The sequence below is a fragment of the Chamaea fasciata genome, unplaced genomic scaffold (assembly GCF_029207755.1).
Source record: "Chamaea fasciata isolate MVZ Bird 193981 ecotype frontalis unplaced genomic scaffold, bChaFas1.0.hap1 SCAF_2, whole genome shotgun sequence".
In the NCBI taxonomy this organism is placed as follows: domain Eukaryota; kingdom Metazoa; phylum Chordata; class Aves; order Passeriformes; family Sylviidae; genus Chamaea; species Chamaea fasciata.
In genome coordinates this window covers 82,152,009-82,172,814 of record NW_027094087.1, presented here as the reverse complement: position 1 = coordinate 82,172,814, position 20,806 = coordinate 82,152,009, and the positions used below count along the sequence as shown (strand labels likewise).

Genomic DNA, 20,806 nt, shown 5'->3' with positions numbered 1-20,806 from the left:
GAATATTCCTTGGTGCTGTGAATTATACATTTCCCCCACTCCAATCCTGCCATTATAGGAGAATGTAAGAGAAGATATTCCCAATAGAATAGAACTGGTGGTCCATCCTGTCTGGCTCTCTGTCTGCAGAAACATTGACTGGGAATTTAACACATGAACATAGACACTTCATGCCAGACCATTTCCTTCACACTGCACCAGTTTCTGCAATTGTTGGTTTTGGGATGTTAGAGGTATTTTCCTGTCTAATTCTCCTGATATCTCTTTATAGACCATTGACCCTGAACTTTTCTTCTCCCTTTCTCAGGCTGCTGGTACTGCTTGCCTTCGCCCTCACTGTCAGAACAAGTTACAAGGGTTCATATGCACCCAGTAAAAGCAGTCAGCTTTTTGCTTCATCAGCTTCAAGGGCTCAGTCAATAACAGCTTTGCATCCAGCTTACACAGCACCCTCCTGATGGAGTCGCGTTTATTCTTCCTGTTCAAAATGATGGGTCCCAAAACTTTATATCCTTTTGGAAGCCAATGACCTAATTCCCTGGATCCTTTTCATTGCTTCTCTACCATACCACCTCCAGCTCCCCTAAGTCCTTCCTGAATCACAGAGCTGGGACTGCACACATGGCACTTGAGGTGTGACACATTCTAGCTTAATATAGTGGCAAAAAGTCTGTCTGATAATGATAGTAAAAGTCTGTCTCACTGATAATGCCTTTCTGATGTTTTGGCTCGATAGTATCCAATATTACTTCCTGTTGCATATTTCACTATAATTTGAGACAAAGATTTAGAAAGTCAGCCAGTGATGACTCCAAGATCACTTTTTGGTAGTTGAAGTTCAGTTACAGCTCAGGTTTCTGTGTCATACAAACATGGTTTAGATTACAATTCCTGAGATGCATTATCCTGCATTTCTTGGTATGGGAGCTCATCTGCCCCCTTTTTTCCAACTCACTCAGTTTTGTGAGGTTTTCGTAGGGTTTTTACAGACAGTGATCTGTTCTCTATCCAAGACAGGCTTGCAGTTTTCACTGTGCATCTGCATTCCCACATCCTTGATGAACACAGCCATCAGAGGCACAGGTGGTTGGTGGGCAGAACTGGAGGCAGAGCATGGGGCCATGGCTCCCACAGACCGCACCAGGCCCTCCAGCACAGGGAGGTTACCTCACCCTGCCATTGTCCCTCTCTACGCTTTTGTGGCCACAGGATCTCACTAATCCCCTGAACCTTCTTCTTGCCATGGCTGCCTTTGGGGAGGTCTTTGTCATATTCTTTGCTTTCTTTTTAGACATTCTTGGATTCTTTTATTTACTTTCAGCTTGCTGTGTGTATGGGTTTTACTGTTCTTCTTTTCTAGGCAAGATTTCCTTCCCCCCCCCCCTTCCCCCCCCCCCCCCCCCCCCCCCGGGTTTTTCCATGTGATGACCTGCACAGCTTTCCAGTTAAGGCTTGAAGGGATTTTCTGGATTGCTTTGTTTTCTTTCTGAATGGTGGTACACTTTTTATCTGGCTTCTAGCACTTAATTTTTCAACAGCCTCCAGGCTGCTCCTAGGCTTCTTTTGTTTTGGAAAGCTCCTTTTATGAGTTTTTTTGGTTTTTTATTGTTCATTTTTGACCAATTACTCCATTGGTTTACACAATTCTCTTCTTGAAATTCAGTATTGTAGTCACTATTCTGTCCTGTACATCACTCCACATTATATCCAAAAGATCTTCCTGTCTGGTGATTTCTGAGGTTTTTTGTTCCAGGAAACAGCCATATACTGTCTCCAGAAAATTTATCTCCTGGCTCATTTTTCAGTACTGATGTGTAAAAGCACATGTAATTTTCATTTCCTAGCTTAATATTGCTCAAGGAAATCAAATGGTGGTCTAATTTACCTTTATTTTTTAATGCAGTTGTAATTTTTTTTCTCTCTTGGCCTTTTTAGAGTCACTGCACATTACACACATCCAATTTGTATGTTGCATTATTCCAAGTGTTCTTCCATATCCGTGCATTTTCTCCTGTTTCTAGTTTAGAACACATCATAGATAAGTGTTAAGTTACAATGACACCTTGTGAAGTCTTGTCCCTTTGTGTGCAAAGGCCAGGTACTGTGCCATCACAAGAAGTTATCTGAGTGTCTAATAGTTGATTCTCCACTGTCACCAACTGTTTTTTTCTCACTCCTCTGCCACAGAAGCAAGGGCAGAGCAAGATGACACTAATGTCAGGTGGAGTGAAGGGTCTCATCCAAAGCAACTAGAACCATCCCTTGGGATCTCGTCCCCGGCATCCCAGCAGACTCATGTTTGCCTGCCACACAGGGTCAACATCATAGGAATGCAACCCCAAACTTCGCCCCCCTTCTGGTCTTTCTGGAGACACTTTCTTTTTCTTTTTTTTTTTTTGTTCCTTGCACTCCTCCTGAGAAAGACTGCCCTGCAGTTGTCCCCTTTGCCACTGGCAGCAACACAACATTTCTCCAAAAGCCAGTGGCACTAATGGACTGCAAATATCACTGCCACCTGGTGAGCCTGACCAGGTAAATAATGATCTTGCGGCACAAATCATTCTATATGGGTCACTGACCACAGTCAGAAAATTTCAGTTCAAATGCAGAGATGGAAGAGTAGGAGAAGGAAGATTTCCCGCCAGGATGGTGCACTGTCTGCTGTCTTTTCCATGGAGTTTAAACTAACTTGCATGCTAACAACAGGCATTACTTGCTCATCAGCTGGCAGGTGTGACCAGGTGCATTTTTGTTTCTCATCATGTTTTTGTGTCCAGGAGCAGTTCAAGTACAAGGGACTCAAGAATCATTTTCAGGAGAGAGATAAGAAGTAGATGATGCTTTTTCATTTTCCAAAGGGAAGTAATGCTTGATTTTGCATCTGTGACCATGTCTAATGACAATTGCCTCTAAGAAGCATTTCCTCAGTGAATCCACACTATTTTCACCAGCTCCAGGCAAAGATGATTCCAGTGACTTTAGGATTTTTTTTTAAAAAAATCTCATTCTAGAGCAGATTCTATTTCTTATCTGTTTTATTTATTCTTTTTCTTGAAGCTAAGGCATAGAAAATGACATCCAGAACTTATCAGCAATTTAGAGTAGGAGTGTTTCAGCTCTTTCTTGACTTTTCTGGCTATTTCTATCTGCAAAATTTAGAGAGCATCTCAGAATTTCCACCCACGCTTTACATAAAGTAAGCAGTTCATTACCACCAGTTTAATTTCTGAGTTTGATGCCACAGGCCCCTTTTCTAAGATATTCTTATGTTCCTCTTTATTTTTTTTTTTCTCCTTTGCACTATACTCTCTATTCTCAATATGCTGGACATAAAGTCCTAATTCAGAAGTTCTTTAACTAGATAGGAGCATGCCAGAAATTTTTCATCCATCACTTAACATAATTCTGTAACATTTTATACAAGGATGTCCTTGTTCTCTGTAACCACATGATGAGTGAGAAATTAAAGCATGAGGTTTTCCAAACAGCATTAACTGCAATTCCTGCAAATTCACATGCCTTTGCCAGATGCAATGTCTGTGACTGTTTCTGAAATGTGCATGCAACAGAAAAGCATGCTCCACATGGAAGAAAAATCCCACAGTTTTATAGAAAAAAAAATATCCCCACTGTAAACATTCAGAAATGACAAATACTCTTAGGACATATTTATGTATCCAAAACAATATCAATTATTAAAGCGAAAGGGGAAAAAAACAAAATTTAACTAAAAATAATGCAGAGTGTTTAATAGATTTGTTTAATAGTCATAAACAAATAACCCATGAATACTTTAAAACAGTTAGTGTTGCAGGAAGCAGACACCCAGAAGATTTTATTAAATATTCAAACATTTATGGAGTGTGCTCTAGAGGTTAGAGCAGAGGCCTGACAGTCAATAGAGCTGCCTTAAATCCCTGCTCTGCTGCACATCTTTCCTGGAGTAAGCAAACCACCATGCACACAGCTGTTCTTGTACTGTAGTGGGAATGGAATTGTGCTGACCAAGCTTTGTGTCAGCTGTGCTGATGAGCAGGTGCCAGTCTCAGGAGGAGGTAACTACAGAGTCCTGTGTGATGACAAAGTGCTCCATGTCAATGTGTTTCTGAGACACCTCCATGTCATCCTGACCCTGTCAGGGCATAGGCTTTGGCCAATTTTATCCCACTAATGCAACAACCATGAGTATAAACCATCCCAGAATATTTGACAGGTCTCAAATACACCCAGTCTTTGTCTCATCAGCTGCTGCTGTTGCCTAAATGAGATCTCAGTGCCAGGGAGACCAAAACACATCAGGAAAGGGGAGAGGAAACCCACTGGGACTAAGAGTTCAGAATACCTGATCGGTGCTCTCTGTAAATGGAAAGAGGTCCAAGAAAGCTGCATGAGGAAGTTTCTACCTTTTCTCCTGCTTGTTGGGATGAGGAAAGCCTGAATAAAGGGCCCATGTTGTGCAACTGGTAGCTTTACAACTGGGGAACTGGAGTAATGATTCTGTTGTACTATGTGAAGACAATGCACACTGATGATATTCCTGATTTTCCTGTATCTTCCTTTGCAATCTGAATATGTACTTCAGGTAACCTTAAAACTGGTAAAGGAATCATTTTTATGATGCATTTATAAATTAATTATGTGTGGGATGTGAATTAATTAGTAGGATGAGGGCCCATAAATATCCAGTAGGATGAGGGCCCATAAATATCCAGAGACTCCACAAGGATCCTCATGGACAAGATCTGAGTCCCCAGTTTCCAGCTCTCCCTGGGTGCATAATCACTAAATCTTGAATGAACTACCCTCATGGAGTTATGAATATTAAAGAAAAAGGACAGATGGACTATCATATCTTGCTCAAAATTTTGATTTCTCTCAAGAATGCATGCATACACAGGAGACAAAGGAGACTGTCAGTAACATGCATGACTGGCACAAATTCCAAAGGGTAAAACATGCCCTGATGATACTGGGAGTTGCATGCACCCCTGCTCAGGTGTTGGAGCCCTGAGAGATGTGCTTGAGGTCAGAAAGAGGGTTGCTGACAAGTGTGGGTCCAAATAAACCATTGTCCTCATTTTTTAGTGTATCTGGCCTGCCAGTTAGTCTTCAGAAAAGAAGTGAAGCAGAAAAGATGGCAGCAGAAAAGAGGAGAACATTGAGGAAGATGCCCTCAGAGCTTTCTAAAAGTCATTTACTGCCCTCACAGATTCCAGCCTAATTTTCCTTCTTGCAGGTAAATATGATTGAGGTGATTGATCCTAAGAGATTGTAAATCTAGGGAACAATACCCAGCCTTTGATTTGTTATGAGGTATTGGAGGACCCTTAGTAGGGTGCTGTCTGAGCAGGTGAGCATTCCCTGAACAGCTGGTGCATTCCCAGGCACAGCTGTAAACTGGGTCAGATGGTGATTCTGTGCAGAAATTTCTAATGAAACAGACTGATTTTTTTTCTTCTGACATCTCTAAGCTGAGACATCCCAACACTCAACACTACAAGCTCTAGAAAACTAAAGCAGCATTGAAGAATTATGGGTTCAAATGTAGGACCAGCATCAGAAGGTGAGTCTAAGAAGTGAATTGAGGGTTGGGGGGGGTGGCCCCGCAAAGTCACAGTGGCACAGCAGCAGAAACCCTGGTGAGCAGAAGTGACAGCAGGTTTACTGCTTGCCGTGGACTCACTTGGAACTTGGGTGAAACTGTGAAATGCAACTGCTTTTGTACCTAGGCAGGGAATGGAGGGCGTAAGATTTTGTGGCTGCTCCATAGCCAACCACGTATCTGCATTAGGAGAGTGCCCATTAGGCATCTTGTGAGTTGCACAATCAACCATAATTAATGGTAAAAAAGGAAGTCAGTTCCACAGCTCATCCTCTGCCCCACTGGCCCTGCCATTTTCTCTGTAAGTCTTCCCCCAGAGAGGAGGTTTCAGGAAGTTTCTTTTGTTTCCTTAGAAAACATCTTAAGGCAGAACGCAAGGCATGCATTTTTACTTTCAGAAAAAGGTAAAAGAGAAGACAAATATCCTTGTTTTCTTGTAATCCAGATTCTAAGTAGATTTAATGGCCCTGTTAGTGCTGGGCAAAATTAAGACCTTATGAAACATGTTACAAGTACCTTTGTAGATCTCATTTTCAATAAAAAAAGGGTTTAGGTCATGTTGAACAATCTGCAACTTATTAGCACTTTGCCTTCAATGGGTCACCTTTCATGGTATAATACTCTGTTTTCATTAACGACTGAATCCAAAAGGGCTATATTTTTGCAACTCAAGCAAAATATATTACTGATATTGTAAGCACAAATATAAAGAAACACAAAACACTTAACTACAGATTTTGTTTCTTACACAAATCTGTCAGATTCAATGCTTTTCTCTAAATGCAGTGATCATTACAAGAACAACTTGTACTCTTTAAACTTGAAATGTTAGGTGTAATATTTGTTGTCCAGCCAGGAAAGAAAGGGGGAAAAAAAAAGCAATAAACAAAAATAAACAGAAATTGCAGACTTGGACATGTTCAATCTGGTTTACATCTCAGAATCATGCACACCTGAAAAGAAAGAATATGAGGCAATGTAAAACTTACTCTACTTAGATTTTAATAGATAAAACTATGCTAGATACCAGTTATATCAGGTTTTTTATTTCTTTGTGAGTCAATTTTGTTTCAGGTTTGACCAAGTAATATTTTTATTATTAATAAAAAACTCCCCTCACCTTTTGTAACAGCAGTTACTTTGAAACATAAAAACCTGGCATTATGCTCACATTTCTTAAAGATTATTCCACCATATGGACTTCTTATTATTTTTCACTGGTCATTTTCTTTTGAGGGCTTGTACTGGTCCAGCCTTTTTTAGGACACACTTTCTATGGAGAAACAAGATTCTTCTCCATATAAGGCAAGGAGAAGGAGGAAGGTTAAGTTATCATCTCCTGCTTAATCCTTTTCAAAAGTGAGGTAACACCTCTAACCCTTGTACCATACAAAGTGCACTTGTTCCTTTAGGAGAAATACATTATTTGTTTTGACCAAACAATCCTCCCAGTTGATGAGTCACATGCAAGCAGTTGCATTTGCATGGAATGCATTGATAGACACTTGTTCACTGTGGACTAAAAGGAGTGCCAGTAGCAGGTGAGATCAATAGTATCTCTCAGAAGAGAGAAAAGTGGAAATTCTCTACAGCCTAGCTTCGTAAGCAGAGCTTGAAAGCAGAAATCAGTACTACCTTCAGTCCTCTCTGCCATAAATATTGGCAAGGAATTACAAGCACCAGCACATTTTTTTCTTAATTCAGTGATATTCATAGGGATCTTTTTTTTTTTTTTTTTTTAATTCTGGAATAAGATTTTGGAAACTGATAAAAGGTCTCTTCCCTGCTAGTGCACTAACCATGATATAAAAGACACCTCCACACACTCTACTTTGCAAAAAAAAAAAAAAAAAAAAAAAAAAAAAGGGAGTTATCCTCAGTTCTTTGCATCTCATGAGTGGAACACAGGCACTGAAGGATAATCTTCCTAAACCATGTTGAGGGAGATTTCAGCAACAGTCTTCAGCAATGCCCACTTATCAGAGTAGGCTGCAGAAGCTGACAACATGCTGGTCCTTCTTCAGACCACCAGCAGTTTTCATCTGAACACTGTTCCTCCTGTCACCCACAGAGTCCCCTCTGCACCTGCTCCTCTGTGAGTCTGTCTTTTTGAATAGGGTTGTGAAGTACACATCACTTCAGATTTAGCTAATCCTCATGTCACGTGCAAATCCAGCAGTTCCTGCCCTACTGGAGACACATCCTATTCTGCATCCTGGCAGTATGTTTGCCATTCTCATGCCAGTGACTCTCTCATATTGCTCATTCTTTCGTTAAGCACACTATGAATTAAATACACACACAAAATGCTTAATATATGAACTGCAGTTAAAAGCAAGAAATCTAAGGGTCGGTAGTCCCCAGTAACACCATCAGTCACCCAGGAATCAGTTTTAGAGCTCAGAACTTCAATATGTCCTGCACTTCATGTTTCTCCTTCCTCTTTCTTTCTTCATCTTCTGAGCAATAGACTTCTGTTGCTTGTTTTGTTTTACTAACTATTTTTACATGCCCTATCAACTGAGTTATGAAAGTTCTGATTAAACAGAGCTATCAAATTTCCCTTGCTTACACTGAACAAGTGCTCTTAGAAGAGGGAGGTACCTGGTTGAGTTGGAGTGGTCTACCATTCTTAATTTTATCTCATTTTTAATTTACCTCAGTGGCTTACATGTTCTTCTGTTTAAAACACATTAACAGTACCACTCCACTAAGTATCATAAATTCATTGATTAATGTGTTCCTTTCATGGTTTGTGGTTTGATTTGGTTGAGGGGCACTGCTGGGGTTTTTGTCTGTTTGGTTTTTCAGTAGAACAGGAATCTAAGGTAATTTCAAATGTTAGATCCACTGTCTAAAACAGTAATATATGCTAACATAGTAAAATAGGTAATATGTATTCATAATTTGGATGAAGAATGTACAAATTTGAGCACTATACTAATGTCTGAGTGAAAAACAGGTAAGCTGATTTATTTGAGAGATTTCTTTGTGCAGAAGGAGAATTTTAATTTTGTTTCCATTCTCAGTAGATTGGAAATGATTTCTCAACATACTGTGGATTTTAACTGGTGTGCACATCCTTGCAAGTGATAATCATACATCTTTGAGAAATTACTCCCATAAATGTTTTTCCATTTGAGAATCTTATGTTTTAAGTATCATATTCAGCACATATTGGAAAGAAGGTTGCAGTTAATATATGGAAACATCATTTGTATTTAATCACGCAGTTGGGAGTAGTTATAGTAACTAAGTAGATGCAGACAGTTTAACATGCACAGATTGTTACTGCAACCTAGCTTGCCACGGGCACTTTTTCCCTTTGATAGCTCAAGTGCCGAATAAATAAAGTACAATCAATGCTCAGAACTGGTGGAAAAAGCTGTTCCATGTAGGTTATGCTGTCAGTCCTGTTAAATAAGGCCGCACAGCTTAGCTATGATAGTGTGAAAACAAAGGGCATATGGGCAGCTTTATTGCTGCCTTTTGCACGTTGTCTCTGGCATCCAGAGGGCACAGCAGCAATTTCACCAGGCTTAGCTGGGCTCTTCTTTGTGCCTGGGTGTTTTTTGCAGCAGATGGAAGCTGGGCCAGGACATTTGCCATGTCTCCAAGCATCTGCGTGATGCCAGCTGCATGCACGAGGTCAAAGGTGTGGCGGGGTGGCTCTTGTTCTCAGTCTCACCTGGCGATTTCTGTTCAGAACCTTTTTGTTCACACAGTGTTTAATGCAGTGTTTGACAAATATTGGAAAAAAAACATGTGTTTTTCCAGTAATCATTCAGGGACTGAGTTTAAAGAAAAAAAATTAAATTAAACTAGAACCTGAAACTATTTTCTTAAATGTTATCAATGTACAGATACAGATAAAATAGTGTTCAAAATACAAACATATAGACCTTTTTTCTTATTAAATTTACATAAAACCTGTCAGAATAAGGACGTTTGGTTATTAAATCTTAATAAACTTTCTCAGTAGAAATTATATAAAATATATGCTGTTATATGTATACATTGTGTACACATTCTGATATGTGTGCACATACATGCACATGCAAGGAAACCCTGCAAAGGAGGAAGTAAATGATTCTGTGTTTGTATGAATACAGTACAATTTGTTGTAAGGCACTTACATACTGAAAAAATGGCCATCAGAGAAGCTGAAGTTAGAGAAATCTCTCTATACATGTACAGCACAATGTCTAGTTTTTAAAGACTCACTTATGCAAGCTTCCTATAAAACATTGAAGCACATCTATGCCCTTATACTATGGCAGAATTGTTGATACAAAATTTGCTGCCTCCTACATTATTGTTACACATGTTGTTTGTTTTTCCTTCCCTCCTTTTCCAAGGTATAAATGAACTGCTTATGTGGAGTTCAGTAACATAACTGTACAAAATTAGTGACAAAGAGAAATGTCAGAGTTGATATTCCTGACACAGCCTTTTTAACTCTTGTTATGTCTTAGGTTTGCATATCAGAGATGGAATAATGCAGCAGTCCAAGATCCCAGGAGGCTCTCTCTACCATTGTCTTTTAGGTTTTTAGCCTGTGGCCTTGATTGAAAGGAGAGCTTCAATTGGGACTAGTCATTCATTATTATTAAAAAATGGGCATTCTGGCACTCCTTTGTGAGGAAAAAAATGAAAAAAAAAAAAAGAAAAGTTTAAAATATTTGCTCTCTTTTCCTATGTAAAAACTTCTTAGATGGAGTTTGGCAATTGATGTTGAAGTAGAGTTAGACAGCCTTTGAAACACTTACCTAGTTCACCAACATTATGGAGGATCTAGTTCACTGCAGTTTAGATTTATAGACAGCATTTTGCTTTTCTGTGATCAAAATGCCTGTACAGTTTCAAGGGCTTATCATCAGAGTTGAATCCACACAGAGCCTAACCTGAGAACAGCAAAAAAAGCACACGTTTGAAGGGCTTTGATGCTCCATCACATAGCCATTCGGTGGCTATAATGGAAGAGGAGTACATGACAGACTTTGCTCGTGCCTGTCATTCATAAATCTCAGTAACATATACCAAGTGTTTCAGATTTTACAGGGAAATTGTGCCAGTACCTCATTCGGCTGCAGAACTAACTCTCACTGCTTTCATTGTGTACATAATTTTTCTTTATTCATATTGCTGAAGATAGATATGCTAAAATTACATTCTTTTGTTTTCAAGGAGATCTCTTTAATATATTTAAGTAATTTGGCAGATGGTATAACCTACCAGATCACAAAGAGCAGGAATGTTGATACCTCTGGTTAAAGAAAAGAATATGTGCAGGCACTTACAGCTGAGAAGTAAGCAGAAAAATGCCAGATTTAGTATTATATACAGGACAATATTTTTCCTATTTCTTCAGTCTGAGTAAAGTCTTTTTTAAAGCAGTTTGGAAAAGGATTAGGACTTGTAACATAGGTGTGGTTGAGACACCAAGTAGACTAGCCAGAGGCTAGGTATTTTTGCCACTGGCTTCAGCAGAGCTAAGATTTTGGCCCATGGCCTAATTCTGTAGTCTTTCATCAAGAAAAAACGCATGAGTATCAAATATATCAGAAGTGTTCCTGTACAGGTCAAGGCTGTGAACGTGCAGTAAATAAAATAGAGAAAAGGGAAAACTTTTTTTTTAGGGAACGTAGTCATTCAGATGAGTGACTATAGGCAAATGCTGCTCTGTTTGACTCTCTCATCTTCTTCAGATGTATTTCTGGTAATACAGCTTTCTCTTCTGCAGCATATTATCCTTTCCTAATCCAAAAGCACATATTACTTCTGTATTGTTCTATCTGTTTCTCTGTCTGAGATGAACATTGCCAACTGCATCGCTCATTCCTTAATTCTCATTTTTGTGATCGGCTTTATACAAGGCTTCATTCTGGGGAATATGTGCTTTTATACTTTTATTTTTAATCCTTAAGAAGAATCTTTTATTTTTACTAAGAATACATATTTCAGCCCTGCATATTTCCCTCCTCTTTTCCTCCCAATGATTCAGTCTACTATTTTTATCAAAACAATTAGCAATTAGGCATTTACTTCTATTCCTTTGATAAAAAATGAGCAGTTAAATTATTTTAGCAGAGGAAAAATCCCATTATGTAAAGGCCTTTTCAATTGTTTAATTAAATGATTCTTTCTGAAACGCAAAACAAAATCTCCAGATGCTCATTAGTTGTAAGAGTTACTAGAGATGTGCAAGTCATGTCCCACATTCCCTGAGAATTCAGAGATCCATCTCTATTAAAGAAGTCCCATAGCCTTCTCTTGGTATCAGAAATCCTTTTGAATCCAAATGTGTGTATTACATCTCTGTGGAAAGTGCACGAGGTGAGAGAGTCCTCAAAACCTTCTGAGAGCAAGAGCCAAGAGAGGGTGTATCCATCCCTCATGCTTTTCCCTCATTCCGTACCCTGTCCCTCTCTGGGTGTCTGTGCTCAACTGCAGCCCTCCTCACCAACATTTCTCTGCAAGGCAATTCACAGACTGCCTCTCTCATTTTTAGTAGGCCTTCTAGTCTTATCCTTCAAGGTCTGCTACATCTGCTTTCTGGGGGCAGCACACAAAACCTTGAAAAAGAAAATAAAGTCAATACATTTGTGCAGTAGCACAAACAGAAGTGGTCACTGGAGTCAAGGTTTCACTGTTCATCGACACAGATCTCAGACTGAACCTTCATTTTCCATTCATACTGGCTAGAAAGTTCCAGTCTGCTTGACATATTCACCTAACCCACATCCAGCTGAGTAATCTTTTAGGCCCTGCCAGTGCAGAGGACTACTAAGCTTGCTAAGCCCCCACTTTAAATCAAATATGAGTGGTGCTAATTGCCTGCTAGTTGCCAGACTGAGCAGTATGTTTTCCAGATTCCCTATAAAGTGAGTGACTTGTTGGCTCAAAACTACTCATCTTCCTTCATCACTTTTAGTATTTATTATTATCTTTTTCTCCAGTAATACCTTGGTTCTAAATTAGTTCAGTGACTCAATAATTGGAAGTGTTTCTGTGACATTGCCACTAAAATGGTATGGTAGCTGATTTATTCATCACTTTTAAATAACCCACTTTTATAATACTCACAAGTCAGGTGAGGAATTTTTCCTCTTGCAGACTAAGCTCAGGGGTTTTTGGAAAGCAAAATATTCAAACAAATGGTACAAATTTTACCCTTCATTGATCTCCCACACCATATGGGAGTTCATATAATCCTATTGTTGCTCTACAGGAAAAATATTGCTGGATTGGCCTGTTCACAATGACTGTTACTAGACTTAACGTGAGAAATTCAAAATACTGTTAATACAATAAAGTCGCTCATAAGTGGAGTTGCATCTCTCCTGAGCAGGGGAGATTAAAAGAGTTAAGAAAGTCTCATTGTGGGTCCATGTAAGCTATATCATGCATGAAAGAAAAAGGAAGAGGAAGGAGGTGTTCCCACCTGAAGGGACTTTACCATATAAAGCTACAGTGAAAATACAAAAGTCTCTCAATAACAAAAGAAAAAAAGTAATGGGAAATAACATGGATCAATTCACTAGAGGTTGTAGAGATGTAGATCATATAATCAGAAAACATTTTTAGCTTATGATTCAGTATAAACATGTAAGTAAATCACTTTTCCCTTCCTCCCTCCAAGAATAAAAGTATATTTTGTGCATTTCTTCTGTACAATATTGTCAGGCAAATAATTATATAATATTAGTTATATAATAGTTATATAACTTTTCTTTAAAAAAGAAAATCCAACACTGAATGGGGAGTGCAGAGACAACATGGGATCCGATAGGGTCAGCCAACCACAAAAATGGAAAAGTGGATAGAGGTTTTTGTCCTTTATCTATGCGTAATTTCCTTGTTTCATAGCTTCCCATGGCTCACGTGTCTTCCAGAAATGCCACACATGATGCTGTTACTAATCTGTGATTTACTGCAGCTGCAGAATAACGAAATAATGCCCAAAAAGTAAGTGAGTGAGTGAAATTCTTCTGCAATACCAAACACTACAGGTTGCCCCATATAGGGGCAACCCATATAGGAAATACTCAGCTTGAAATAGACTTAATACAAAGGAGACTTCCAGTAGATAGTTTGTGAATAGGTCTGTGACTCCAGCAGGGCCACCCCTGATGCCTGTGGGTTGCCTCTTACAAGATGTCATTCCCTCTCAAACTGTGTTTTGGTGCTACTGCTGTCCCCAGAAGGAGAGCAAAAGCAGTCCAGAGTAGGCACTGCTACTCTTTGACCTTGACACTTAAAGGGAAGCACAATAAATGGGAAAGGTGTTCAACCAAAACCAATGAAAGGCAAAGATTTTTCTAGAATAATGTTATTAGGATGTGTACTTGTCTGCCATAGCTATTATTTGTAATTATTTCAAAAAAGTGACTACATATACATACCCTTAACAAGAATATTTGGTTATCATCATTTGTAACAACAGTTTGGAATGAGAACCTTGAAGATCCTGGTGCTGGCCTTTGGCAGAGACAGAGAGAATCCCATGATCCACCCATTCATATGATTTCTGACAAACCTAACCACTCCTTAGACAGTTGTCATCATTTCAATGTGCTCTAAAACTCAGGGAATAACAACATAAATAAATGCCTCATGACTGTCAATTCCAGAGGGATACTAAACAGATGGGATATGTTTCCCACAGAACACCTATAATCCCTTTGAAAATAAAAGATATTAAAGGGTTAGGTGAGACTGATTTGCTTTTGCTGTTTCGTCCTATTCTAAGAAAAGTTTGTTAAAAAGGTTAATAAGTAGACACACAACATGGGTGAGCTGAAAGATTTCAATAATGAGGCATACATTTAGGATGCTTCCCCTATCAGGGGCGGATAAGAAGTTAATTTGTAATTTCATATTTTTGGGGTTTTATAAGGTATTTTTGTTTCTTGTTTCTGCTAAAAGTTTGCAAAGGGAAATATGTTCCTTCTCTATGAAGCTGGCTTTATAATTTTGCTAGATGAAAGTATTACAGTGGTTGGATGTGTACAGTAGGACTAATCAGTGACTAGTGCTGATTTATTGTATTTTTTTTTTAAATAAGACTGTTGCTCAGTTCCTTCAGAAATCATGCAGAGGATTATCTGGATTTTAAATCAATATCAATAAATCTGGGGCAATTTGCTTGGAACATCTAATTACTTTTCCCCTCCCATTAGATTTTCAGGCCAGCTTGTTACCTCAGGGCTTCAAATACCTTGGGATCCATCTTTCTCTCAGAATTGTTCTCAATTAGCTTTGCATGCCTGCTTCAAGATCTTGGAATTGGCAGTCCTAGGTGGCAAAATCTTGTATTAATTTATGGGCAGAACCATTCTAATAATAGATCATTTTTTTTTCTATGTATTGTATTTTTTTCACAATACGCAAGATTGGCTTTTAAGACATAACAGGAAGGAACTGAGAAAGTCAATTACAATTTTCTCTGGTAGGGAGGAAAGAAACCCAAACAACTAAAAGTAGCAACTTTCTCTGAATCACTTTGTTAAGACTACCATATCTAAAGCTAGTATTAGAATTCATCTAAATATTTATTCTGCAAATACTCTGTTTAAAAGACTTTGGCTTTGTTGTGATGGAAATTAAACAACTGGCAGGGCTTCATCTGATCATTTCGTCTTGGTTTCTTCTACTGGTAGTCATCTTCTCTTCATCAGGGGTAACCTATAGTAAAAAGTCATCACAAAGACTGCCGCAACCTCTCTGCTTTCCCTTCTATCCCATAAGGCAGCTCCCTGGGATGAGCTCTGTGAGAATTCAGAATAGTTTCCCAAAGGACGTGTGGGGAAGCCTCACCATCATTAAAGTTCTCTTTGCACCAGTTACAGCACTAGGAAAACCACACGGATATCCTTTGTAATCAAGGAAAGGGACTAGATACTATTATATTCAAATATAGACTAGATCTGGAAAAAAATCCGCAAGTAAAGGAGTGATGGAAATCTGAAAAGTTCTGAAAGGAAAGTTTGTTTGGAGCAGTTAACCGTCCCCTTCAATATAGCAACTAAGCTGCACCAGCATCCTGCTGAGAATTGCAAAAGGAAAATATGGGTTATTTCTAATTTTGTAGTTTCTTGTCACAGATAGTATGGAAAATAGCACACACAGGTTCCAAATAGCTGCTGAAGACAAAAAAAAAATTGTGCAAGACTTTTCAGTACATAAATACCAGTTTTTGCTCAGGAACATCTCAAACTTCAACCAGCTGTTTTCTGTAAATCTGTACTGGGGAGGAAGCATCATTACATGTGTTCTGATTTTCATCATCTTCCCCAGATAGATGATATTGTTCACTGACAGAGACAGGATAGATAACTTGCTGGTCTGACCTATTCCAGACATTCTTATAGATTTTATGTGAAATATTGTAATTGACTGTGAACTGAAATATGTTCCTTGAAATAGACTGTCTTTGGCTTTTAAACACAAGGGTTTGAATGAGTCTCATCACTACAAGCAAGGAACTCCAGGATTTTCAATCAGGTATCTGTGAGCCTAAAGGAGACCCTAGCGAATGATTCCACCAGGATTTCCTCACATGCTTTGTAGCATGGAGGTTGGAGGTGGGCAGGGGAAAAGGAGAAAAATCAGAGTTTAAGGCTGGAAAGGATCAGCCAAGCACCTACACTGCTACACAGAAAAACATGTGTTAAATGCAGTTGTTCACAAATAAAAAATCTGTTCATTTAAGAAGATAAAGGTGACCTATTAAAATTTCTCAGGTTGTTCTAGTGATTAATCACAATTACTGTTACAAAAACATACCATGATATTTGTGCCTTCAAATACCAGCCAGAGGTTGTTGAAAGACCTGAATTTGGAAGAGTGTTGAGTCTGGCGGAAGCTGCTATATTTTTCTTACAGATGCTCTTATACTTTGTAGTTAATCTATCTCTCAGTCTTATTTTTCTAAAAATTCACCTTCTTTCTCTTCACTTCTTAAAGAGGATACTTTATGTCTGTAAGCATTTCTGTAACTCTTATGTATGTTTCAAATTTCTATCATTCTTTCCAAACTCTGGGTTGAAAAATGGCAGATGACCCCAATTACATCTTCACTCCATTGTAAAATAGCCTCCCTAGCTTTACAGTGTGGGATGGGAATATCCTTTGGTGTTAAAGTACTGAATGGACAGCTTGTCTTCTGTTGTGTGCTTGTTCTGATGTCTAGGTCATGAAACTGATCCCAGTTCATTTTACAACAATGGACAAAAGATACAATTACAGATATACAATGCAAATAGAGATTTGATTCTATGTGAAATTTGGAGGGTGTTATTAGCTTGATAATGACGCCTTCCTTATTGCTATGTTAAAGTCAGTCCTCTAGACCAGTTTGTAGAGTTTACTGATAGTCAGTAGTTTATAAACACCATTTCCAAAACTACCCAGAAAGCAAATGCCAAAAGCATAAACCACCATGGTCCTGATATGTGCAAGAGCTAGTTACAGAAAAGTTGCAGTGCATGCTAATCTAGACTCCTAAATGACTACTAAATGACTACTTTAGACTTCTACTTTGCAGATTTATTTTAGGACCCAGTGAATACAACACTCAAATTAAATGTGTTAATTAGGTGCTTCATACCACTTGGTGTTGCACATGACTGATCTATAAACATATGCACAACACGAAGCTTTTTAATGTCAGAAGGCAGATGTATCTACCACAGCTCATCAATATTGTGACATAGTTTATCAGCAAGGGGATAATTTAGTGATTCTGCTGGGACCTGAAGAGGAACAACCACCAAGTTGATTGGTATCTGAATGGCAGGGCCTTACAGTAAGCATAATTTGCACCCAAGTTCATCAGAACCTGAGGAGGAATGAGGGGAGCATCCCTGCCCATGGGAGTGATGGGGAAAAGGCACGCTGTCTTTGTATGTTAGCAGTGAAGCAAGACATGTTTCACAAAACATTTTTCAATGTTTATTAAAGCAGCAGCAGTGAAGGAGACAAGGACAGAACACTGAAGCTCTGAGTTTCACTTCTCTTGTAATTATTGGTAGCTGCTGACAGGAAGTCAAGCAACAAGCCCAAGACCTTCATAGTACCTGTAGAATTTTTGGATTTCTTACGAAAGAAATTGTTGGAGAAAGCCTGGTGGGAAATATGGACAATTCACATGCAGTCATGTCTACTTTCACTCAGCCAAGAATATTTCTAAAAAAAAAAATAGTTCCATTCAGCTGCCTGAAAAATTTCTGCCATTTCTGCCATTTTATCTGTCATTTCTGTGGATTACACTGCATGTTGCAAAGAAAACTAAGTACTGAAAGAACTACCTGTCTCTTCCTGCAGGAGGAGGAAAACATGATCCTGGCTAACAGGCCATACTGGGAATATGGAAGTTGTAAAGAAATTCTTCTTTTGAGGTTATCAACACTTTTTGCCACAACTTCAGTCCACACCAGCTCTAGCCCTCTTTCAGCACACCAATCAATTCGTGATTGCACATTGGGAAATAACATGCACTGTTGACATAAGAGTTTAATTTAATGAAAAGTTTTGCCATCTTTATGGCTAGAGAATGTCAGAAGTTCTCTTTGCATAGACACTGGGTTTTTTCAACTGGTTTACCAACATCAGTTTCCTATTTGTACCTAGGGGATTTAGTAAAAACACAGTTCCTGACACAGTTACCATGAAGGCCTAATGTTCATAAATGCCAGGTTGTCAGTCTCATCAGGTCTAAGCAACTGAAATAGAAGGTGCTTTTTAATGCTACCCCAGAGTCAATTAAAATACAGTAATGCTGACATCTGCAGAATACAGAATGATCAAAGTAAAGAATGCCCATACAGCTTCTGACATAAAAACAGTGTGTTTGGCGGCAGAGTGACACAGTGTAACAGGTCAGGTAATTATGAGAAAATCTATGATGTATCTGTTGCAATTGCTTAGCTTCTTTCCATTATCAGAGCCATCAAACAGAACAGTGCTCTCACTTCTCCTGATGGATCGTAAAGCTAGTGACACCCTTGCTCTCCTGATACAGATGGCATCTCAGAAGCAGCTGAATTAATTTGACAGTAAATAGGTGATAGCAATTGCTGTCTTCTCTCTCTCTCTCTCTTTTTTTTTAATATTATTTTTTTAATTGCACCAAGACAGCTTTTAACACTTCTGGGAATACCTAAGAAAGCCTAAGCCATGATTAGCAGTGTACCCTCCTCTACTGTAAGTCCCTTCCAACGCATTTGCTGCTGTTTTATTTACATGATAATTGCTCAATGGCAACAAAATTTTATTCTCCCCCATCTCCCCACCCTAACTCTCAAGCTGAACTATGTGCATTAATTAATTTTTGCCTTGATATGTTTATTAAATTAATGAAGGAATCTGACAGATGGGTTTACATGCTTAGGGTACAGTTATGCAAAAGTCATGGGTGTATTTTAGATGGCTGTACATTTTCTGCCTCAGTAACATCATAATTGGCTTAATGGATTTTCAGTTATGTGCATTGGCTTTCTCCCCTCTCTGAAGCAGACTAATTACAGCTTTTTACATTAAATTCTAATAGATATCCATTTATCTTCTCTAAATTACCACAATAATTACAGTAATAAATTAGGCATGTAACTGTCATTAATCTAAACAATTTTAAGTGGAGATCATAGCAGCACAACACAGACTATGTTCCCTATATGTGTATTCAAATATGTTTCTAACTGTATAACTATTGTGTGGGAGGGTCTTATTTCTCAGCAAGCTGCAAAACCCAGAAGGCAGAAGGGGAGAGGAAAGGAAAGGACTTTGTGGACATGGAAATGGGATGGCAGAATGGAGTAAAACAGACAATTCACTGCATACAGTGATTACTGCATACAATCAACAACATCTGAAGAATTTTCTTGGACAGTAAGTAACATCCTGGCAGACCTCAGATTCCATCAGCAATCCTGTTTTTTTCCATCTTATATAAAAATGTGATGCAAATGTTTCTTTACTCAAGAACACCTACTTGAAATTATAGCTGGCTGGAACACAGAATTTTACCTTTCACAGAAATTTTGGCAGAGACAACTTGGTTTTGTTTCTCACTTAGCACAATTTCCAGTTATACAGAATACATCACATAATGGAAATTCTGAAAAATTTCATGGAGGAAACTCATGTGATCATTGATTTTAAAGTAAGACCATTCCTTACTTTTATCTTTCCCTCCACAAAGAGCTAGTGAGAGAAATATTGACTAGATTCTAGTCAGCTTTGTAACTGCTCTTCAGCAGAAAACTGAGGCACTGACTTGCTCCTTCCATTTTCATTGATAGCTGCTAGGCTTCTAAGATTTAAGCTTGGGACAAATGCCTTTGCATCCTTCTGCTGCTTCTCTTCCTCCCTAGGCATCTGGAATTCCAAAACATCTGGCTCTCCGTGTGCCCAAAACCCAGACAGATGGACCCTTCAATCAGCCACACAGTCAGAACCAAGTCTGCCTCAATAGCAGTTCAGGCAGGACTGTGGCAAACTCAGACTAACAGACAGATCACTCGCTGGCTGTGATGGATGTTGGGTTCTAGATTCTTACAGGTGTGCTGTTCCCTCCTCCCCAAGAGGTTACAGCTATTTTGGCTGTTCCTACACTAATGCCCAGCCATATTGATGTGTTATGAAGAAAGCCCACTGTTCAGCAGGATGACATGGCCAGGGCCAGGGCCTAGACACTTTTCTGGGGATACAGCCAGTCTGACGCTTTGAAAATGTGAAATTCATGTTCAAAGTGGCAGCTCCTTCATACCTGCAGATTCATGACAATGGGTGGGAGCACAAGAGTTTGCTGGCCTGGCAAAGCTGTGGAGAGAAACATCTGTGTTCCCACCTGTGGGGAGATGCTGGCACCTTTCACTGTTACTAAAAAGAACCCCTAGGCTCTTCCTCTAATGCAAAGCACTGCTGGTTCAATTAAGTGCAATTTCTTATGGCGACTCATCTGCCTGAGTACTTTCCAATCAGCTCCACTGAAAATACTTTTCAGTAACATAAAACACTGGGGTACTTTTATCCTGCAAAGGGGAGAAAGATTTAGATCTGTGTTGTCAGCACTGCTTCATTATCCCAACATGTAAAAACGGACGCCAGAAATAATGTTACACCTGAAAGCCAATTTGTATGTACTGAATAATTATATATTTTCAATTATCAAAAGATTATGCATTCAAGATCCTTACATAG

General features: G+C 38.9%; 1 long non-coding RNA gene across 1 annotated transcript; it reads left to right on the top strand.

Annotated features, from left to right (window-relative positions):
- The first annotated feature begins 5,481 nt into the window (after positions 1–5,481).
- Positions 5,482–20,301, top strand: LOC136286040 (uncharacterized). Its single transcript, XR_010719704.1, has 3 exons — positions 5,482–5,563; positions 19,325–19,492; positions 19,978–20,301. It is a non-coding gene; the product is annotated as an uncharacterized lncRNA (long non-coding RNA).
- The last annotated feature ends 505 nt before the right edge of the window (positions 20,302–20,806 follow it).